This window comes from Mytilus trossulus, chromosome 1, assembly GCF_036588685.1.
Source record: "Mytilus trossulus isolate FHL-02 chromosome 1, PNRI_Mtr1.1.1.hap1, whole genome shotgun sequence".
Taxonomy (NCBI): Eukaryota; Metazoa; Mollusca; class Bivalvia; order Mytilida; family Mytilidae; genus Mytilus; species Mytilus trossulus.
Genome location: NC_086373.1, coordinates 49,945,730 through 49,966,104, shown reverse-complemented (window position 1 = coordinate 49,966,104; position 20,375 = coordinate 49,945,730). Strand labels below are relative to the sequence as shown.

The 20,375-nt window shown below is 31.9% G+C and overlaps 1 protein-coding gene across 7 annotated transcripts in view; it reads left to right on the top strand.

Annotated features, from left to right (window-relative positions):
• Window positions 1-2,331: 2,331 nt before the first annotated feature.
• LOC134726436 (plexin-A1-like) overlaps window positions 2,332-20,375 on the top strand; it is a 201,346-nt gene continuing 183,302 nt past the window's right edge. For 2 of the 7 annotated variants that reach the window (XM_063590864.1, XM_063590856.1), the window contains exons 1-2: window positions 2,332-2,565; window positions 17,426-17,605. The gene's annotated coding sequence lies outside the window, so the exon portion shown is untranslated. The remainder of the gene's footprint in view (window positions 2,566-17,425; window positions 17,606-20,375) is intronic. The other 5 variants (XM_063590885.1, XM_063590879.1, XM_063590841.1 and 2 more) reach the window with 4 other exon arrangements.

Here is a 20,375-nt window from a genome sequence, read left to right as displayed (position 1 = left end):
TACATTGGAGCTCAATATAGTAAACTCAAACAATTAAAGTAGACAAGTCGCTAATGTTTTTCGGTATGCTCCCAGCATTGCCGGTAAATATGCTCCCAGCATTCCCGGTAAATAAAGTAATATAAGTAAGACTCGTAATGAAAATTTATTAAAAAAAATCTGTAATAAAAAGAATTATATTGTCGCGATATAGCATTTATTACCAGGAGGATCTGCTATACCCTTCCGGAGCACATAAGATCAACCCCAGTTTTAGTGGGGTTCGTGTTGCTTAGTCTTTAGTTTCTATGTTTCGCATTAGTATACTATATGTCTGTTTTGTCAATTTTCCTTTTTAGTCATTGCGTTGTTATTTTATTATCGATCAATGCGTTTGAATGTCCCTCTGGTATCTTTCGCCTCTCTTTTACTAAGGTGATATAAAGCAAACATAAATCAATATTCACCAAAAAGAAAAAAAATAGAACGGGTACGGGTGGTCAAGCAACTAGCATCTTTTGACTTTACACGCAGCATTTAAAAAATCGCAATAAACCCATCTTCAATTTCTTTTTGACAGAATATATTTATCAAAGATGTGTAAAATAAGTTGTCCTTGATATCGTTTATCGGATGAACAGAAAGAGGAAGAACCGTTAGTCTAAAAGTATGTACTATAGTATCACATTTACTTACATTCCTGGAAAAACGCCAAATACATGTATGTAGAAATTTAGTATCTACAAACAGATGAACCGATATCGACTTCAGGGTCAATAGTAAAGAACTTAATAGCTTTTTGTTTTAGTTCTGTGATATTCAATGAAAATGTTGCGTTTTTTTTCTCTCTCCAAGTTATTGATTCAATCTGTGAAGCGGTATGATTAATACATAACAAAAACATCAGCTACACTTGGAAAATTCCAGTATCTTTTTAATTGGACTGTTAAAATTTTATAATAACAATTGTAAGATCCTCCTCTTGGTGTCCACTCTTTATCTGCGAAAGAACCAATTCATTTGTGCTAGACAGTTCTTGAACAGAAATTGCGTTTTAGATTAAGGGAGTGTACGCCAATCTTAACAACTCGCCAATACAGTAATAGCTAAGACATCTTATCATAGCATTTTCCTTGAACTTAAAAATTGGCATTTCCAACAAACAACTGCATGTGAATAATAACATAAAGCCAGCGCGGATGCTGATTAAGTCAATTTGAAAAAAGGTTTTAACACCCACACCTTCCGAGAGGACCTTGAAACATATTGAAAAAAATGGGGTTCAAACCCCCCGGAACGTACCTACTGGATTTCCCAATGAAAAGCATGATAATAATATAGAAATGTCATATAATACTTATCATTACAATATTGCATTTTATCAGTGTTTTTTTTAACATTTAAATGAGGGACAACACGCATCCATCATGATCTGAATTAACATCAACACTATAGTTATATCAGGTACAAACGAGGGAATGCTGTCTGTACCACTGTTAAACAGGTCATATTCATATGCTATTTCGACTGAACGACTTTTTGAAATATTTCTTAAGTGTTAAATAAATGCAAATATGCAGCTAGTATTTTATTCCATTTAAAACATTTAAGATATGTCAATAAATGTTCATAACTATGAAATAATGTAGGGTAAGATTACATGACTTACCAATGCAATCATTGAATTCGATATTAGGCTATGCGATGAAACAAAGTATGGTGCGATGCAACACTGTCAAATACCGGGCGATGCAGCATAGTACGGTATGCGACGATGCAATGGGATGCGGTATAATATTTTACGATGCGCGATAAAATACGATATGCTACGATGGAATGCGGTACAAAACGATAGTATATGATGCAATGTGATCTAGGATACGATATGATTTGATGCGGTGCGACAGGATACAATACAAAGTAATACGATGCCGTGCGATGTAATGTAATGTAATGTAATGTAATGTAATGTAATGTAATGTAATGCAGTGGAATACAATAGCTGAGATCAGTGAAAAACTCTCCAAACAGTATAGTAAGTTCAATAATTCAATACAAGGACTAAACGACTGATTCATTATAATTTCTTTAAAAATAGATACAACAGAACATGAAAATGTACACACACACACCTATATAAGTGTTGACACTTCCTGAGACGTTGTCATTTTAAATATTTTAAAATTAATTGTCTACCATATTTGTTAAGAAATTTACGTTGATAGACAGCGAATGATTGTTCTTTGAACAAAACTGCTACATAAATGCAAAATGTTTTATTTAACTACTCGGACAAAAAAACAAACGAATTCAAACACATTTTTTTTTTATAATAGAGGATGAATAGGTCTTGTCTTGGGTTGTTCTTTTAAAGTTGATCGCCCTCAAATTCATTGTCCTTGGGATTAGTTAATTTAGTTATTTCTTCCTCGTACAGTTCGCACATCAACATCTACTTATAAAGTCCCTTAGCTATCGGAAAAATCTAATGAATTGTTAGTAAAAGCACTCTAATAATGAGGAAGTAAAATCTGGTCTACCGAGAAAGTCTACTGTAAAAAGTGAGTGGTGTAAAATGTGAGAAAGGTAAGACTTTAATTAAGTTTAATTTAATCTCGCTCATGTGAAATGTTAATTCTATTTATCATATCTCTTGATATCTCTTTCTTTATATATTTGGTATAAAGGATACAATCTATACACATCACATATCCTTATGCTTGGTCTTTTGGTTGATAATTGTCTATGGTCAATAGTCTAGACCATTAAGGTTTAATCTCGCTCATGTGAAATGTTAATTCTATTTATCATATCTCTTGATATCTCTTTCTTTATATATTCATTATAAAGGATACAATCTATACACATCACACATCCTTATGCTTGGTCTTTTGGTTGATAATCGTCTATGGTCAATAGACCATTAAGGTTTAATCTCGCTCTTGTGAAATGCTAATTCTATTTATCATATCTCTTGATATCTCTTTCCTTATATTTATTATAAAGGATACAATCTATGAACATCACATATCCTTATGTTTGGTCGTTTGTTCGATGATTTTATACGGCCATTACCACATCTCCATATTTAATTACTATTTATAACATGTAGAGGCGGACTACTGAAGAGGGCGCCACACCCCATATGGAGCTACATTTTGTGTTAATGCAAAATCTGTTCACAAGTCCGACTCCTAACGTTACCTTGTACGTGCCCCCTTATCAAAATCATGGATCTGCACCCAGAATCTTCAGAATCTAATCTATAGGCTTAGCTTGAATACTGTGACCTGATTTGAACTTCAGCAGACAGAAATAAAACGGTTACAAAGTCCGATGACGCAATACTACAACGACGAAGTAATGAACACGATTTGATATATTTCAAATACTCAACGAAAGTTGATGGATAGTTAAATTCCAAACTGCATGAAATAATACCAAAATCCAATGCTGTTTATCATGCTCATTCATACCATCAGAGACATTATACACATGTGTCTGGTATCATGCATCTTCTTGGAATATATAAAATTTGCCATATAGATACAGATATAAACCTTAATCTTCCCAACAGTTGCATGGTTTTGATTTTTGGTCTATACAAGCAATAGAATGATACCACAGCTGGTGGACTGTTAGTCCCCGAGGGTATCATAGTTTTAACTCATTAGTCAGTGCTTCGGTGTCGTGACATCATGCAGTTTTAACAAATTTGACTTCAGTAAAAATTACTGTATGGTCATATAGTTTTTCCCGTATTTAAGTCTAGTACATTCTTGGCTTTCAAATGTTTCTGTTCTTCGTAAAATAAATTCAGAAGGCGCGTCGGAAGCACACAATCAATAAAGTTTTTTTTTCATGGCATAAGTCGAATAGATCTAACTCGAGAACTATATGACTAAATTTATTTGAAAGGAACGTTATTTAGAAAAGCGATGATAGTTTGTTATAGGTGTATATTAATTAACCAAGTCATGTATTTCTGTCTCATCACATCAATTTCGCTTTCAAAATAAAATATCGAAATTATTCGAAAAAATATGTTTAGATTGACGGTGGCTTGCAGATGGTTTCATAGGATATTATCTTTTCTTGATTTAAGAAATAATTGATGCAAGCTTTACTTTCCGTTAACTTGCAGTTTTAACATCGATATATGCATTATATTCGTGATTATTTTTGCCCGAGCTATAGTGAGGGCTAAAATAACACGAATAAAATGCCTACTCATGTTAAACTACAAGCGATAGTGAGATCTAAAATAACACGAATAAAATGCCTACCCATGTTAAAACTACAATGAAGTATAGCTTGCATAAATTATTTCGATTCTGATTAGGACAATTAAGTAATGTCCTTTGTGTGATGATAAGTGTAGATTGTTTGTGTATAAAACCCCTCCCCTTTTCAAAGTTTCGTTTGTAAACAAGCAAACGATTGTCGTATATCTACTTCAAAATATGTCAATTTCGAATTGCAACACATGACAGCCATAAGAAATAACTTAGTAACAACATGTGCATTATTTAAGAGTTTGGAAATGTTTTAAGTTAAACGTAATGAAATATATTAAATGCATGCCAATTTGATAAAATTCATTATTCTGCAGTAGTCAATATACGCATGGGCAAACAAAGTTTATTGGATCAAGTTGAAGCATACACGGGTTTCTTCATAAGCGAAAGAAGCACGTCATATTAGAATATCATGTAGTATTTTGGAAAGAATATAATTACATGGAAAATCTCTGTCATATTCATCAGTGTATGAAATGGTTTTACACCAGTACTTTTGGGGTCCTTTATAGCTTGTTGTTCGGTGTGAGACAAGGCTCACTGTTGAAGGCCGTACATTGATCTATAATGGTTTACTTTTATGAATTGTTATTTGGATGAAGAGTTGTCTCATTGGCACTCACATCACATCTTCCTATATCTAGGAATATGATTTATTGATTCAATAAAATTGAGAAAGGAAATGGTGAATATGTCAAAGCGACAACCACCCGACCATAGAGCAGACAACATGTATATTCGCCCTTTTTGTTAATATGCCTTTTGATTGAGTTCAACCATTTCGATTGATATCTTATAATGTCTTTCTATGTTGTGATGTTACACTATTGCGTCATATTAATGCATGTGAAGTTTGGTGCCTATTTAACTGCTTGAACTCGCTGCATCAAGTTGTTTGCAACTGTCCAAAGTCAAAACCTGGTGTTCAGTGGTTATTGTTTGTTTATGTGCATGGTTCATCAGCGTTTCCAGTTTTTTGTTTATGTAGATTGGACCGTTGGTTTTCCTGTGTGAATGGTTTTACACATTTTTAGGACCCTTCATAGTTTGCTATTCTGTGTGAGCCGATCCTCCGTATTTAAGGCCGTACTTTGACCTATAATGGTATAATTTAACAAATTGTGAATCTGATTTGGATGCAGATTTGTCTCATTGTCACTCATACCAAATCTTATATCTAGGAAACGTCAAATGTACCGTCACTAATAAACTCAATGAACCGGGATGTTCAAATGTATGAAAATAGTTACTGCACTCTCCTCACCACTATGATCCACTTGTATTTATTGTCTAGATTGATATAGTATTTGTCAACTTTTGTAAAAAAAAATACGGAAAAATAAAAACGCCTTTAATAATTATTGAAAACAAATTTCATGGGAAATAACTTGATTCAATAAATGATCATAATCTGTTACATCGACCTAACCATAGAATGAAATTTCGATTAAACTTTTAAATGCGATATAACTGAATTTCTTGATATTCGTCCTTCATTCTCAATATAATTCGGGACTTTCTCTTAGCATATAAGTTAGCAGTCAATATCGATGTAGAAGTTAATACTTTACTCTTTAGTGTTCATTTATGTGCACCCAACCGGCCGAGACTACTGTTACACTGAGTCTCAGATCCCATCAGATATATAGCTATTTAGACGAATTATGTAAAATGTAAATAAATTTCAAAAATGACGTTTTTTTGTTGTGTGAAATTTAATTTATTTTGAGTATTCATAATTTCTCATTTATGAGGAAATAAAGACATGATTAACTTCTTTTAATATCAACATCTTATAAAGTATGTTACGAGGAATATTAATAGAATTAAAAATTTAAAGTTGTATCATTTTGATTATCACAAGCTGTCTCCAGTCTTTTTGTCTTATAGTCTTGATTATCATATTGGTATATTCTACCTCCCGTCAGTTTTGATAATTGTTTTTCATATGATAAAATATTATAAAAATAAGATGTGGTTTGATCACAATTAGACAAATCTCCACAAGATATACTGAAAAAGAAGATGTGGTATGATGACAACTATCCACAAAAGACCAAAATGACACAGACATTAACAACTTTAGGTCACCGTACGGCCTTCAACCATGAGCAAAGCCCATACCGCATAGTCAGCTATAAAAGGCCACGATAAGACAATGTAAAACAATGCAAGGCAAACGAGAAAACTAACGGCCTTATTTAAATAAAAAAATGAACGAAAAACAAATATGTAACACATAAACAAACGACAACCACTGAATTACAGGCTCCTGACTTGGGACAGGCACATACATAAATAATGTGGCGGGGTTAAACATGTTAGCGGGATCCCAACCCTCCCCCTAACCTGGGATAGTGGTTTAACAGTACAAAATAAGAACGAACTATAAAAATCAGTTGAAAAAGGCTTAACAGTCATCAGATGGACAAAAAGACAAGTGGACGTGGCCGGGTACTTATACATCCCGACACAAAAAGACACAATGAACAGATCTGAGAGTACTCGCAGTTATCTGACAGCTAGTCCAAGGCCACTAACAACTAATTAAAAAATCATGCATCCAAGACTAAACTATCAATCCGTATTAACTCATCAGATGGACAAAAATACAAGTGGACATTGCCGGCCGGTACTTATACATCCCGACACAAAAAGACACAATGAACAGATCTGAGAGACTATAGTAATTAAGTGACATAGAATCTGAAAGTCAGAAGTTAACGTGAACTACACTGAGGCCACCATTCGGCCTTCAAACATCATATCTGTAGATTTATTCTTGTCTAGAAGTCCTGTCACTTACCGTCGCGTAGTGGATATAATATTTTTCGTTTTGATTATACTGAATATTTGATTTATAATTATACTTTAACAAAATCTAGATTTGAAATAACTCTTTGAAAGAAATAAATGAAAGGAGTTTGAAAAAATATATTAATTAGTGGAATTTCAGGTTTCGGGTTTTTGATTCTCCGTTCAGATCCGAGTTTTGTCAACCAAAATATCATATTTTTAATTAGATCTACAGTGCTGTAGATGTTGTAAAATTGAAAATTGAAAAATTGTGTATAAGTAATTTAAAGTTGAAGGTCATCCATTGAATATTTAAAAGTTATTGAAGTTTGAAAAAGTGCGACCTTATATTTTAAGGTCCGTTCAGCCTCTTCGTTTCTCCGGTTTAGATCCGTTCAGGTCAAACTTTGAGTTTTGTCCGCGGTCATCAACCCATGATTTTGTTTTTTATTTAAAACTTTTTATTTAATTTTTTGATAAAGTATGGTTCTTTACATGAAATTTAAAAATATAACTTTCAGAAAAAAACCCACTGAAAAACAAAGAAGAAAAAAGAAGTTACTGTAATTTTAATTTTGAATCGTATATATATCTTCAGGGTTATTCCGGGCCTTTCGGGTTCACCTTCGGGCTTTAGTGAAACCCCTAGGATAGGAATTACCAGATGGCGGGAAATATATTTCTGGAGGTTTGTGAACTGAATAACCAGAAAATGTTAAATGTAAGATTTTTTTTCACATTCCACATTAGCTACTTAAAAACGATCAAGGAATTTAAATCGAAGACTGACCAAGAAATTATTTTAATGGAAAAAAGGGGGAGGGGACTTACTGCTAAAGGCAGTTGCGGATCCAGAACATTTCTATTAGGGGGTTTGGGGGGGGGGGGGGGGGGGGGGGGGTTGCGCCGACTGACTGAACTAATGTGATGGACCGCCCTAGTCATGCTTCAGTGATATCCTATATAATCAACCAACTCTTTCCCCTGAAAAGGAGGGAGCAGGCGTCCCAGTTCCCCCTACACAGGCACTTGTTTCTAAATTCTATCCATACGAAGGTCGACTATCCATATAAATAGACATGGCACACATGGCTATAAAAAGAACATAGGGGTAAAATGCAGTTTTTGACTTGTAGATCTCTGAAACTAAAGCAAAAGTATAACCATTGGCGGATCCAGGATTTTTCATAAGTGGGGGCCCACTGACTGACCTAAGAGGGGGCCCACTCCAGTCACGCTTAAGTGATTCCCTATGTAAGCAACCAAATTTTTTTCCCAAAAGGGGGGGCCTGGGCCCCCCGCCCCCCCTCCCCCCCCTAAATCCGCCTCTGATAACCATGCATTAATCTATCCAGTTATAGTTTAAAATATCAGGCGAGAGACACAGGCTCCTTTCCAGAACTTATATAGCTAGTATGTTGTAAACTCGTTCATAAAAAAGTAAAAGAGTTTGATATACAAATAATTAAAAAGGTGAGAAAATTTTATTTATATGTATAATAAAGAAAAATTGACAAAAATTTTAGATAATATTTCAAGCCTTTCTTGTAAAGCAACTCCAAAAACTAAAAGGAGGAAGAAGAAAAGGAAATTTAAACAAGTTTGGTCAGACAATGTTATATATGAAACCAAGCGTCAAATAAATAAAATAGGAAACAAAATAAGAAATAATCCAAATAATAATAGTTTAAAGCAAAAGTTTTTTGAGTTAAAAAAAAACTTGGAAGAAAATGGTTAAACACAAAAAGTATGAATATAAACAAAAACTTTATAATTGTTTAAGTGAATATATCAATCAAAATACAAAGGAATATTGGAAAATTTTAAAATCTCTTAAGAATGAAACAGAAAAAGATGAAATACCAGAGGTATTAAAAGATGAAGAAGTTTTAATAAAACATTTTCAAGATCAAGGTAAACCTTCATCTATAAATAATGCTTTTATGATAGACATTGAATCACAGTTAAAGCTATTAGAAAATAATATAGACTTCAAAGCTGAAACAGATGCTCCAATATCTTGTTCAGAAGTAAATAAGGTAATCAGAGGACTAAAACTTCAAAAGTCTGCTGGACCAGATAGAATTATAAATGAAATAATTAAAACCTCAAATCAAGTAATAATTAAGTCAATTGTTAAAATATTTAATTTAATTCTAAAAACGGGTATATACCCAAAATCATGGAAGGACTCATATACAATTGCACTTCATAAGAAGGGAGACAAATCTGATCCCAATAATTACAGAGGTATATCTTTAATCAGTAATCTTCCTAAAATATTCAATGCTGTACTCAATAATAGATTAATCACAGTTGTGGGTAAACAGCTGAATAACTGTCAATTTGGCTTCAGAGAAAACCACAGAACTGCTGACAGTATTTTCATATTAGAATCTTTAATTAATAAATATATACACAAAAATAACAAAAAAATATATGCATGCTTCATTGACTTAAGAAAGGCATTTGACTCTGTATGGAGGACAGCCCTTCTGTATAAATTATGCAAAATGGGAGTAGGAAAGTCTTTTTACAGAGTAATAAAACAACAATATTTAAATACAAAATCCTCTTTAAAACATAAAGATCACATTTCTGACTATTTTGACATTACTAGAGGTGTGAAACAAGGGGATTCATTAAGTCCTACTTTGTTCAATATTTTTATAAATGATATCACTAAAGGTTTGGAAGATGACAACTCAAGTCCACTGGAGCTTATAAATAGTAAACTAGGCTCCCTCCTGTTTGCTGATGATCTGCTTTTACTATCAGAATCTAAGGAGGGTCTCCAAAATAGTCTAAATTAAGTTTCCATGTTTTGTGAAAACTGGCAGCTTTCTCTAAACATAAATAAAACAAAAAGTATGGTCTTTTCAACAACAAAGCAAAAGCCTGAAACATCTATACTTGTATATAAAAACAAAAAAATAGAGAATGTTTCAGAATATCCTTACTTGGGTCTGCTGATTAAATCAAATGGTAATTTTAGTCATAGTACAGCTGAATTAACAAAAAAGGCAAAACAGGTTTTGTTCTCTATTAAAACATATACTAATTCTCTTGGCAGCCTTCCTATCAGAGTGTCAAATAACTTATTTGACACCTTAGTGAGACCTATATTGACTTATAATTCTGAAATAACATATTTGGACTCATATATAACATATTTCAAAGCTAAAAAAAGAGCTTTGGTTTCTGGAAAAATTGTGGACCCATTTAATTTTATTGACAAGACTCCAATAGAAAACTTGCATCTTGGTTATAGCAAGTTTACCCTTGGCACTAACAAGAGTGCCTCAAATTTTGTTACAAGGAACGAATTGGGAAGACTGCCTATTGAATGTCATATAAAAACCCAAACTATTATGTATTTAGCAAGGCTTTTCACCTCAAATTTGAATCCCTTATTACATGAATCTTTTCAACTAACTAAAACTTTGGATTCTAGTGGCACCTATTCATGGTTCACTTTTGCAAAAGATATTCTTTCTGAATCTAACATTGATATAGATAGACTAAAAACCTGTGATAATTTAAAACAATTAAAAAATATTAAAAGCTATATTAAACCCCAAATAAACTCATACTACAACAACCTGTTGATAAATAAGTTAACATCTATTGATGATAAAAGTAAATTAAATTTTTATAAAGCACTTGAGCCAAATCTATTGATCAAACCTTACCTCTCTAACCCAAACTTTGAATTTAGAAAATTAATTACAAAACTTAGAATCAGTTACCATTCATTATTAATTGAAAAAGGGAGGCATTTTAAAATTCCTCGCGAAGAGAGACTTTGCAAAAAATGTAAAGTACTAGATGATGAGAAACATTTCCTAATAAATTGTTCTCATAATTCAAATATTAGATTAACATATTTTGATTGCATTAATAGAGAAAGTAATTTATTTGCTAATCTCACTGACAATGACAAAGTTATATATATACGTAACCCATCAACACCAACACAAGTGAATAAACTAGGATCCTTTATAAAAAAGTCAATGGAACTGAGGACAGGGGACCCTTTAATATTTACCTGAATTTGTGTATATATATTGAGTTACTTAGTTATTGTCTTTATTTGTTTTTGTTGTTGTTATATGTCACAAACTGTAAAGTTTATATGGCAATAAAACTTTGAATTGAATTGAATTGAATAAAATTGATACAAGTTCAAATTAACACAGATGTAACAAAAGCTGACTTAATAAACCTGTTAGACAAGACCCTACAGTCATGTTGGAGTATAGATTTAAAGATGTGTGTATAGGTTTCAGAATTTAAATTTCCTTAAACAGTCATGATAACAGTGTGGTTGGTATTACCTTGTCACACAGTAAATACTTTTATCTTTTCACTATATTCTAAATTTAAGTGTAGAAAGTTTTGACATTCTTCAAAAAGCATCTCATGTATGTACATGTATAAACATGTAAATGAGTAGATATATACCTATATATCAGGCCTCTACATTATCATTTTTTCTCACTTGTCCCTTCGGACAAGTTGCAAGAAAATCAACTTGTCCGAACTCATAACTCACTTGTCCGAATTTATAATTGAAAATTCTCCATATTGATTATACATGTTATATGCAATAATAACACTTGCCCTTTGATTGTACCTAATAAAGATCAATAAAGGGAGCATTTTGTTATGTTATATGAATACTACATAAAAATTCATTTTATTATTTCAGACTGAAGGCTTATTTGCAAGACTGAGCTCTCTAACACATTGTCACTATCATGTGTCGTTCATTAAATCATATCTCTTCCCATACCACTAGGTTCTCCTATTCATGGACCTATATTCATTCTGAAGTGGTGGTATGGTTTAAATATACCTGGCACCTTGTTTGCAAATAAACCTTTTTAATTTATTGATGGTGCCAAACAAGATTTAACAATTTGTCTTGATTTTTACATACATTGATATATGATCATGAAGTACATAAAACATTTTAGTAAAAAATCTGCCTTTTTAGATTTGATCTAATTTTTCCATCTTAACTTATTATTTTAACATATAGATCTTATTAAATAATAGGCAATATAGGAAAGGTGTACTGACATAAGTAGTCTCTAAACACATTAGCTCCATGGAGCTTTCATTAGTAGAAGCCATATTAACTATGTGTATCAGTGAGAAAAATGTAAAAGCATAAAAATAGAGTATATATACCAATACACATAATTAACAGCGCCTGGTGATGTTTGATAGCCTGACCGGTTTCGGTCCATAAAGGACCTTCATCAGAGGCAGAATGGTGGATTAATGTTTGCACCCTATTTATATAGACATGGTAACCGGCGGTTGAGTTGACCGGCGGTTGAGTTGACCGGCGGTTGAGTTAACCGGCGGTTGAGTTAACCAGCGGTTGAGTTAACCGGTGAAAAATCCCAGTGGGATTTTCCATGGTTACAATTATCTATATTTAGCTAATGTTCATGTTACAGTAAACTTTTTGACATGTTACGGTAAACATTTTTACACTATACGGTAAACATGTGACCTGATGATATAACCATATTTGGGCTTAAGCATTGGATAAAGGGTGTTTTAATAATTTATGAAGTACATGGTAATCATTTAGTCTTGATCTTTGGCTAATGATCCACCTAAATATCAAGTCTTGGAATAGTATTTCATGGTAGTTATGTGATCTTGATATTTGGCTTATGATACACCTAAATATCAAGTCTTTAAATAGTACTTCCTAGTAGTCATGCAGTCTTGACCTCAGGCTTATGATACACCTGTATATCAAGTCTTGAAATAGTAATTCATGGTAGTCATGCAGTCTTGATCTTTGGCTTATGATACACCTAAATATCAAGTCCAATAATAGTATTTCATGGTAGTCATGCAGTCTTGACGTTTTAGCTTGTGATACACCAAAACATCAAGTCAAAACTATTACCCCCCCCCCCCCCCCTAACCAAACAAAATTTGGTTTGGGGGGTTCTTATTGAGAATGCTTCATTGAAGCCTTTAAATACTCAATCTATTTAGTAGTAGGTTTGTTGGTAAGGAAGTTATTTCCATTTGTATTAATACAAAGTTAGATATTATCCAGATAATCGTGAAATCTTGTTATATTGATTTAAATCACACGAGCAGAAAGATGTTTAAGCAAACATTAATATTGCCTTCCAAAATGTTAGGATTATTTGGGATACATGTAGGTTTATAAAGTTATAAACAGTAAAAGTAACCTTTAATTTGTTTTACTGATCATCTTTCTACTGTTGTAAATAACTTTTTCAATAAACTTTCACTTTATTCAGCAAATTAAAAAAGTACCACCAAACAATCTGTGAATCAGATCAAATTCAGATTTTGTTGGAGATTCCTTCACTTTACATAAATTGTGAATTTGCTGTTTTCTCACTTAAACTTTAGTTGTTACAATCAAAATCAAATGTTTTGAATCATATACACAATGTGGATGACATCAAAACACAGACCAAGTTTGAACATGCGTGGTGTCACTTACTGCATTCTTGAGTTGTGTCCCTTTATAAATGAAAACATGAATTTGATATTTTAGCACTCCATAACTTTACTTTGCCATTACTAAATGTTATGAATCTTATACACAATAATTATTGACACCAAACACAGATCAAATTCAAAATTAGGCAGTGTTACTAAATAAATACACTGTTATATCTAGTCACCCCATCACTGTTTGTTATTGTAGTCAAACACCCAATCAATCTTGAATTACACTGAAACTAATTTCTTTAAGTTTCAAAGAAAACAAAAAATATATAGGTATGCATGAAACAGTGACCTTTAATTTACCAATAGGAGCCCACATCTGTGTCCTATGGACACATTCTTCTTTTATTTGTATTGGAAATTGCATTCTAGTAAATAAAAAAGTGCTGGCAAAATTATAGTCACTGTCAAAAAAGAAAGTAATGTGGGTAAAGAAAAGTGTTGTACTTTCCTCAGATCCTGGCACAGAGATTTGCATAATATTCCAAATTTTGTAAAAGGTTATTAATGATTTGTGAAATGCAACGTTTTGAAAAATAAATTATTTTTGAAGTACCAATTTGGAAATTCCTAAGGAACCACTGCTATTTTACTTGAGTCTTAAACCAAAATTGAACAGGAAGTTTTTATTGATCATAAAACTGTGAAGGAAAATTATTTGTATTTATTATACTAGCATTGTGTTTCTGCTGACTATCATTAAGTAACATTCACTAGGTCATATTTTCAACTTCATACTTGAAACTCAAAGGCACTTGTCGCACAAAAAAAGTTTCCTTTATACCTTTAATTAATTTTATAACACATAAATTGTTATACATGTATTAAGGGATTTAATTTTTTTTATTCAGATTAAGACTACTTAATACTAGATTTGATTGCATTTTGATTTCAACTTATATTTTAGCTGTGATCAGTTATTTAATTGAATTTCAACATGTTCTATGACCCAGAGCATGAAAAAAATTTAGATGAATATATATTAGACTTTGATTCCAATTGACAATCAGATAAAGGATTTTAAATATATTCTCCTAAAAGCCTTATCTGGCTTGTTTTTTTTTAACTTTGACAAAAATCTTCCCTTATGAAACTACCAGACCAAATTTAACCAAACTTGGCCAAAATTATCAATCTAGTTAAAAATGCATTAAAGATGGCCAACATTTCTATAAAAAGATCATAGGGTGCAAATTTTTTCAGAATAGTTCATGAGTTATGCGCCTTTATACTGTTATGATAATATATATGCAAGTGGGGGAATCATTTGACACATTCTCCATTTATTTGTAAATGTATTTCATTGATATATATAAAAAAAACATGCTTATTAAATGAGATGTGCATTAAACATGCATGTACATATCACAAAATTTGAGTGAAGAAATGAAAAATATCAATAAAATTTATTATTTAAAGATTAAAACAGATAAGAATAGAAATGCAATAATTAATTTTATTAATGAACTTATATGTTATGTCAGTATCAGTTACATGGAGGAAAGTAAAAAAAAAATATATATCCTTAATTAACAGATTTCTGAGAATTTTTGTTTACATCGGTTAATAGTGAATTGTTCCTGTTATCACAAGTATAGGTGTTGTCCATATAAAGATGATTGTATAATAACAATATCCTGGTCTGTTGTTGACAAATGTTACAAATAGAAGGTTTTATTGTCTTTTAAAGATTTTAAGATACAAAACTGCACATTTAAAGGGATGTGTTAAAAAAACCACCATTTGGTTTGTGTTTTTATAGATCACTATTTTATGACCAAAGAATTTTCAAACAGTAAAGACCTTTAATACATATTGGGAAATATATAATAAATATAGAAATAAAGAGATAGGATATAGTTTTATGGTATGGTAAAACATATTTATTAAAATGTCACATAAATATGTCGTAAGCTTTTGAATGAAATATAATGTACCTTTTCAGAAGTCATACTAGTATAAACTTATAATTACCTTTATAGTCAATTACTTTTATAAAAGTTTTTCTTACTTCAGCATGCAATTTAAGGTAAAAAAGTAGACAAGTATTGTATTTAATTTCAGTATTGCATGCCATAAATCAGTATGACTATCAATCATAGCAGGTTTGAAACTCACACTAAATTTATTCCGTTTCAACTTGAGCAACCCTTTATAACAGAAATTGAAACATTCACATGCTATATCACTGATTTCATTTGATTTTGAACAGTATTATATGTTGTTTCATGTCTAATCATACACAAATAAGTTTCATAGTGTCTTATCATTGTTATTGAATGCACAGATCAGTCAAAATCTGACCACATTTGCAATTTGCCCAATCATTAAACAAATTTAACCAGTTCTACCGCACCATTGTTTTTACCAAACTGCTGTACTGTACACAGAGTCAAGTTTTCAATGTTAGAAGTGCCAACTGAAAAATACTCTTACTTAAGGCCAAAATAAAAAATATGTTTGTTTCCCCTCCCCCCACCCTGTTCAAAAATAAGCCCCCGGGTCAAAAAATTATTTTCCACAAAAATCGAAATTATTTTTTTCCTGAAAATAATTTGTTTCCATTTTTGGAAAGTGAGCAGAAGGATTGATAATCTAAATAAATACACTCAAATTGAGCACAAACAACTGATAAGTGGCCTGGACTGGACAAGTCAAACCATTCATGTGACCATGCTATGACAATCACATCCAGTTAAAAAAAAAAAAAAAAAAAGAACCTGCCTTCCTGGTCTGTTTACAAAGGGTAGACCCGGGGGAGGGGAAACAGACATTCTTTTAAATGTGGCCTAACTTTTTATGCTCCATAACCCAAAAATTCTGGAGCATACAGTCATTTATTGGTCCATCCCTCAGTTCTTCGGTCTTGCTGTTTATTCAAAACAGAGTTTTTTTGTGTGGTAATTTGAGACTCCATTGCTTGATTGGAATGATGAAACCTTATACAGGTAAAAGGTATAAGGAAGGACAGGAATTAAGCCTGTTGATACTGTCTTCAAGAGGTCAATTATCAAGGTCACTGACTTCAAATACAATTATTATGGAAATTTGGTTTCACAATGGTAACTAGATCTATTTTTTTTTACCTGATTTAGTTCAAAACTTATGTTAATGGAAATATAAGAAAGGGAAAAGTTCTACCAATTTAAGGACCAAAAGATCAAAGTTCAAGGTCACTATTATCATAAATAGAATTATGGATAAAAGGTTTCCAGATGGTAGCTTGAGATTACCTTGCTGTATGGCTTTTTATACTGACATTGATACATATTAAATTATTAAAACAACAATCTTTTGGTAGTCTAATCAATTACAAGATGAAATCAAAAGAAGTTATGTTTTTGTAGAGCTTTTTTATAAATAAAAATTCAGTTGTCTAAATTAATAACAAGAAAAAATTGCCTGAACAAAAATAAAAACTAACATTTAATTTAAAAATTTGACATTTAAAATTTGAACATAGAGTATGTATTAATTCCATATGAACTTCATCACCCTATACAATGATTATACTTCCAAGTAAAGAACAAAAATGTAACATTACACCTACATTCAAAATTAAATGGAAGTTATTGTGTGTGAAATTTAACTATTTGACATGACTTGTTTACAAACAAATCGTTTAGTGAATACCATCGTTTTACATTACATATTAATACCGACATAACTGTCCTTATTTTCAATTTGAACCAAACCAACTTTTATAGTGGATGTAAAATGGTTAAAACATCAGTGTTCATATTGAATAACATGTATAATGAGGTAACAATGTTTAAAGGACATAGGTGATTGAAGTTTATGGGACAGTAAATTATAAGTATTTCTATATTTAGATCAGGTAACTTCCTGGTTTGTGTATTAAAGATGAAGAGGTCATTTTAATTTGGAAGTGTTGCAATATTTTACTACAGTGTTAGTTCTGGTGAATACATGTACTTTGAGGATTAATTTTGATCACCTTGTGAAAGATGGTGATGTACAATTACACAATTTTAAGATAACTACAGAGTTTGGTAAGTAACACTATTGTAAATAATTTAAAAGTATTTATGAATTACTTAAACAACTGTATGAACATGATCATTATTTTAGTCTTAAACTTTTGATGCCACTGGATATTATACTGGTATATATATAAGTGATAGCTAGCATACATGTTTAAAGAATACAAAATTTAACTTGTGTGAATATCTGTATTAATTGTCAAAAAGGGTAAACTTGTGTGAATATATTTTAATGAATAATAGATTTATAATAATTTCAATTGTTAATTTCACCCATATTGGTTAAGCAGAAATCAACATAATAACATAATTACAGTTAACAAAAAAATACTAGAAAAACATGAAACAGATAAAAGTTTACTTTTTAGCTCACCTGGCCCACAGGGCCAAGCGAGCTTTTCTCATCACTTTGCGTCCGTTGCCCTTCGTCATGGTTGTTGTCCATCTTTAGCTTTTACAAAAATCTTCTCCTCTGAAACTACTGGGCCAAATTGAACCAAACTTGGTTACAATCATCATTGGGGTATCTAGTTTAAAAAATATGTGGCGTGACCCGGCCAATTAACCAAGATGGCCGCCATGGCTAAAAATAGAACATAGGGGTAAAATGTAGATTTTGGCTTATAACTCTGAAACCAAATCATTTAGAGCAAATCTGACAAGGTGTTAAATAGTTAATAAAGTCAATATCTATCTGCCCTGAAATTTTTAGATGAATTGGACAACTGGTTGTTGGGTTGCATTGGTCATTTTTAAAGAAATTTTGCCGTTTTTGGCTCACCTGGCCCAAAGGGCCAAGTGAGCTTTTCTCATCACTTGGCGTCGGTCTTCCGTCGTCCTCTTCTGTGGTCGTTAGCTTTTACAAAAATCATCTGCTCTGAAACTACAGGGCAAAATTAAACCATCCTTGACCACAATCATCATTGGGGTATCTAGTTTAAAAAATGTGTGGCGTGACCCCGCCAACCAACCCAGATGGCCGCCACGGCTATAAATAGAACATAGTGGTAAAATGCAGTTTTTGGCTTATAACTCATAAACCAAAGCATTTAGAGAAAATCTGACACAGGTAAAAAAGATCTATCTGCCCTGAAATTTTCAGATGAATCAGACAACCCATTGTTGGGTTGCTGCGTTTGAATTGGTAATTTTAAGGAAATTTTGCTGTTTTTGGTTATTATCTTGAATATTATTATAGATAGAGATAAACTGTAAACAGCAATAATGTTCGGCAAAGTAAGATTTACAAATAAGTCAACATGACGGAAATGGTCAGTTGACCCCCTGAAGGAGTTATTGCCCTTTATAGTCAATTTTTAACCATTTTTCGTAAATCTTAGTAATCTTTTACAAAAATCTTCTCCTCTGAAGCTACTGGGCCTAATTAAACCAAACTTGGCCACAACCATCATTGGAGTATTTAGTTTAAAAATGTGTGGCGTGACCCCGCCAACCAACCAAGATAGCCGTCACGGCTAAAAATAGAACATAGGGGTAAAATGCAGTTTTTGGATTATAACTCAAAAACCAAAGTTATAGCAAATCTGACTGAGATTAAATTGTTTATCAGGTCAAAATCAACCCGTTGTTAGGTTGCTGCCCCTGAATTGGTAATTTTAAGGAAAATCTTGCCGTTTTTTTTTAATTATTTTGAATATTATTATAGATAGATATAAACTGTAAACAGCAATTATGTACAGCAAAGTAAGACCTTAAAATAAGTCAACATGACCAAAATGGTCAATTGACCCCCTAAGGAGTTATTGTCCTTTATAGTCAATTTTAAACAATTTTCATAAAATTTGTAAATTTTTACTAACATTTTCCATTGAAACTACTGGGCCAAGTTTATTATAGAAAGAGATAATTGTAAGCAGCAAGAATGTTCAGTAAAGTAAGATGTACAAACACATCACCATCACCAAAACACAATTTTGTCATGAATCCATCTGCGTCCTTTGTTTAATATTCACATAGACCAAGGTGAGCGACACAGGCTCTTTAGAGCCTCTAGTTTGTTGTTAATTAACTTCAAATACAATGTGTATTGTCAATCTAAAATTGAATATATAGCAACAACAATCTATTTTAAAATCTGAATGAACTTTGGTCTTTTGGAATAGGAATTTATAAGTATAGTTTCTTTTTACATGTTTAAAGCTATTACTCCCCTATTATGCCCAGTTGCGTCAGTGATAATTTTGATTAAAGATTTACTTTCAAAATGCATGAAATGGGGGTCCAGGGATAGTATTTATATGATATATACTCGAAAACACATTTGTTTTTTTTTTCTCATTTAAAGTTCTCTCCCTTACAATATTTTAGCTAGTATAATTTATTTCTTAATCTTGAGTATGTTGAGGTAATATGCAAATGAAAAATTTTAGGATTTGGCCCGATACAGGGAAAAAGCTTGGAAGAGCCTCACATTTCCCCGTTTCTAAGCCTCATCCTTATATCATGTATATTGTTGATATGTCAAGTCAATACACTATTATTGTCTATATACACATCCATATGAACCCCCCTTGTAGCAATATTCAAACACAAAAAAAAAAATTGATTAATTTGATAAAAGATTTCCTACCAATAACAGCTTTTAACAACTGATTTCATTGAGGGAGCATTTTAAAATCTTAGCTGATATTGTCCAATGATGAATAAATAAATTCTTGGTGTACTTGGATATATATGCTGAATCTAACTGAGTATTTAGATTTTTGATATTGGACTATGAAAGGTAATAGTCCAATTTAAAAATTTCAAGTCTTTGACC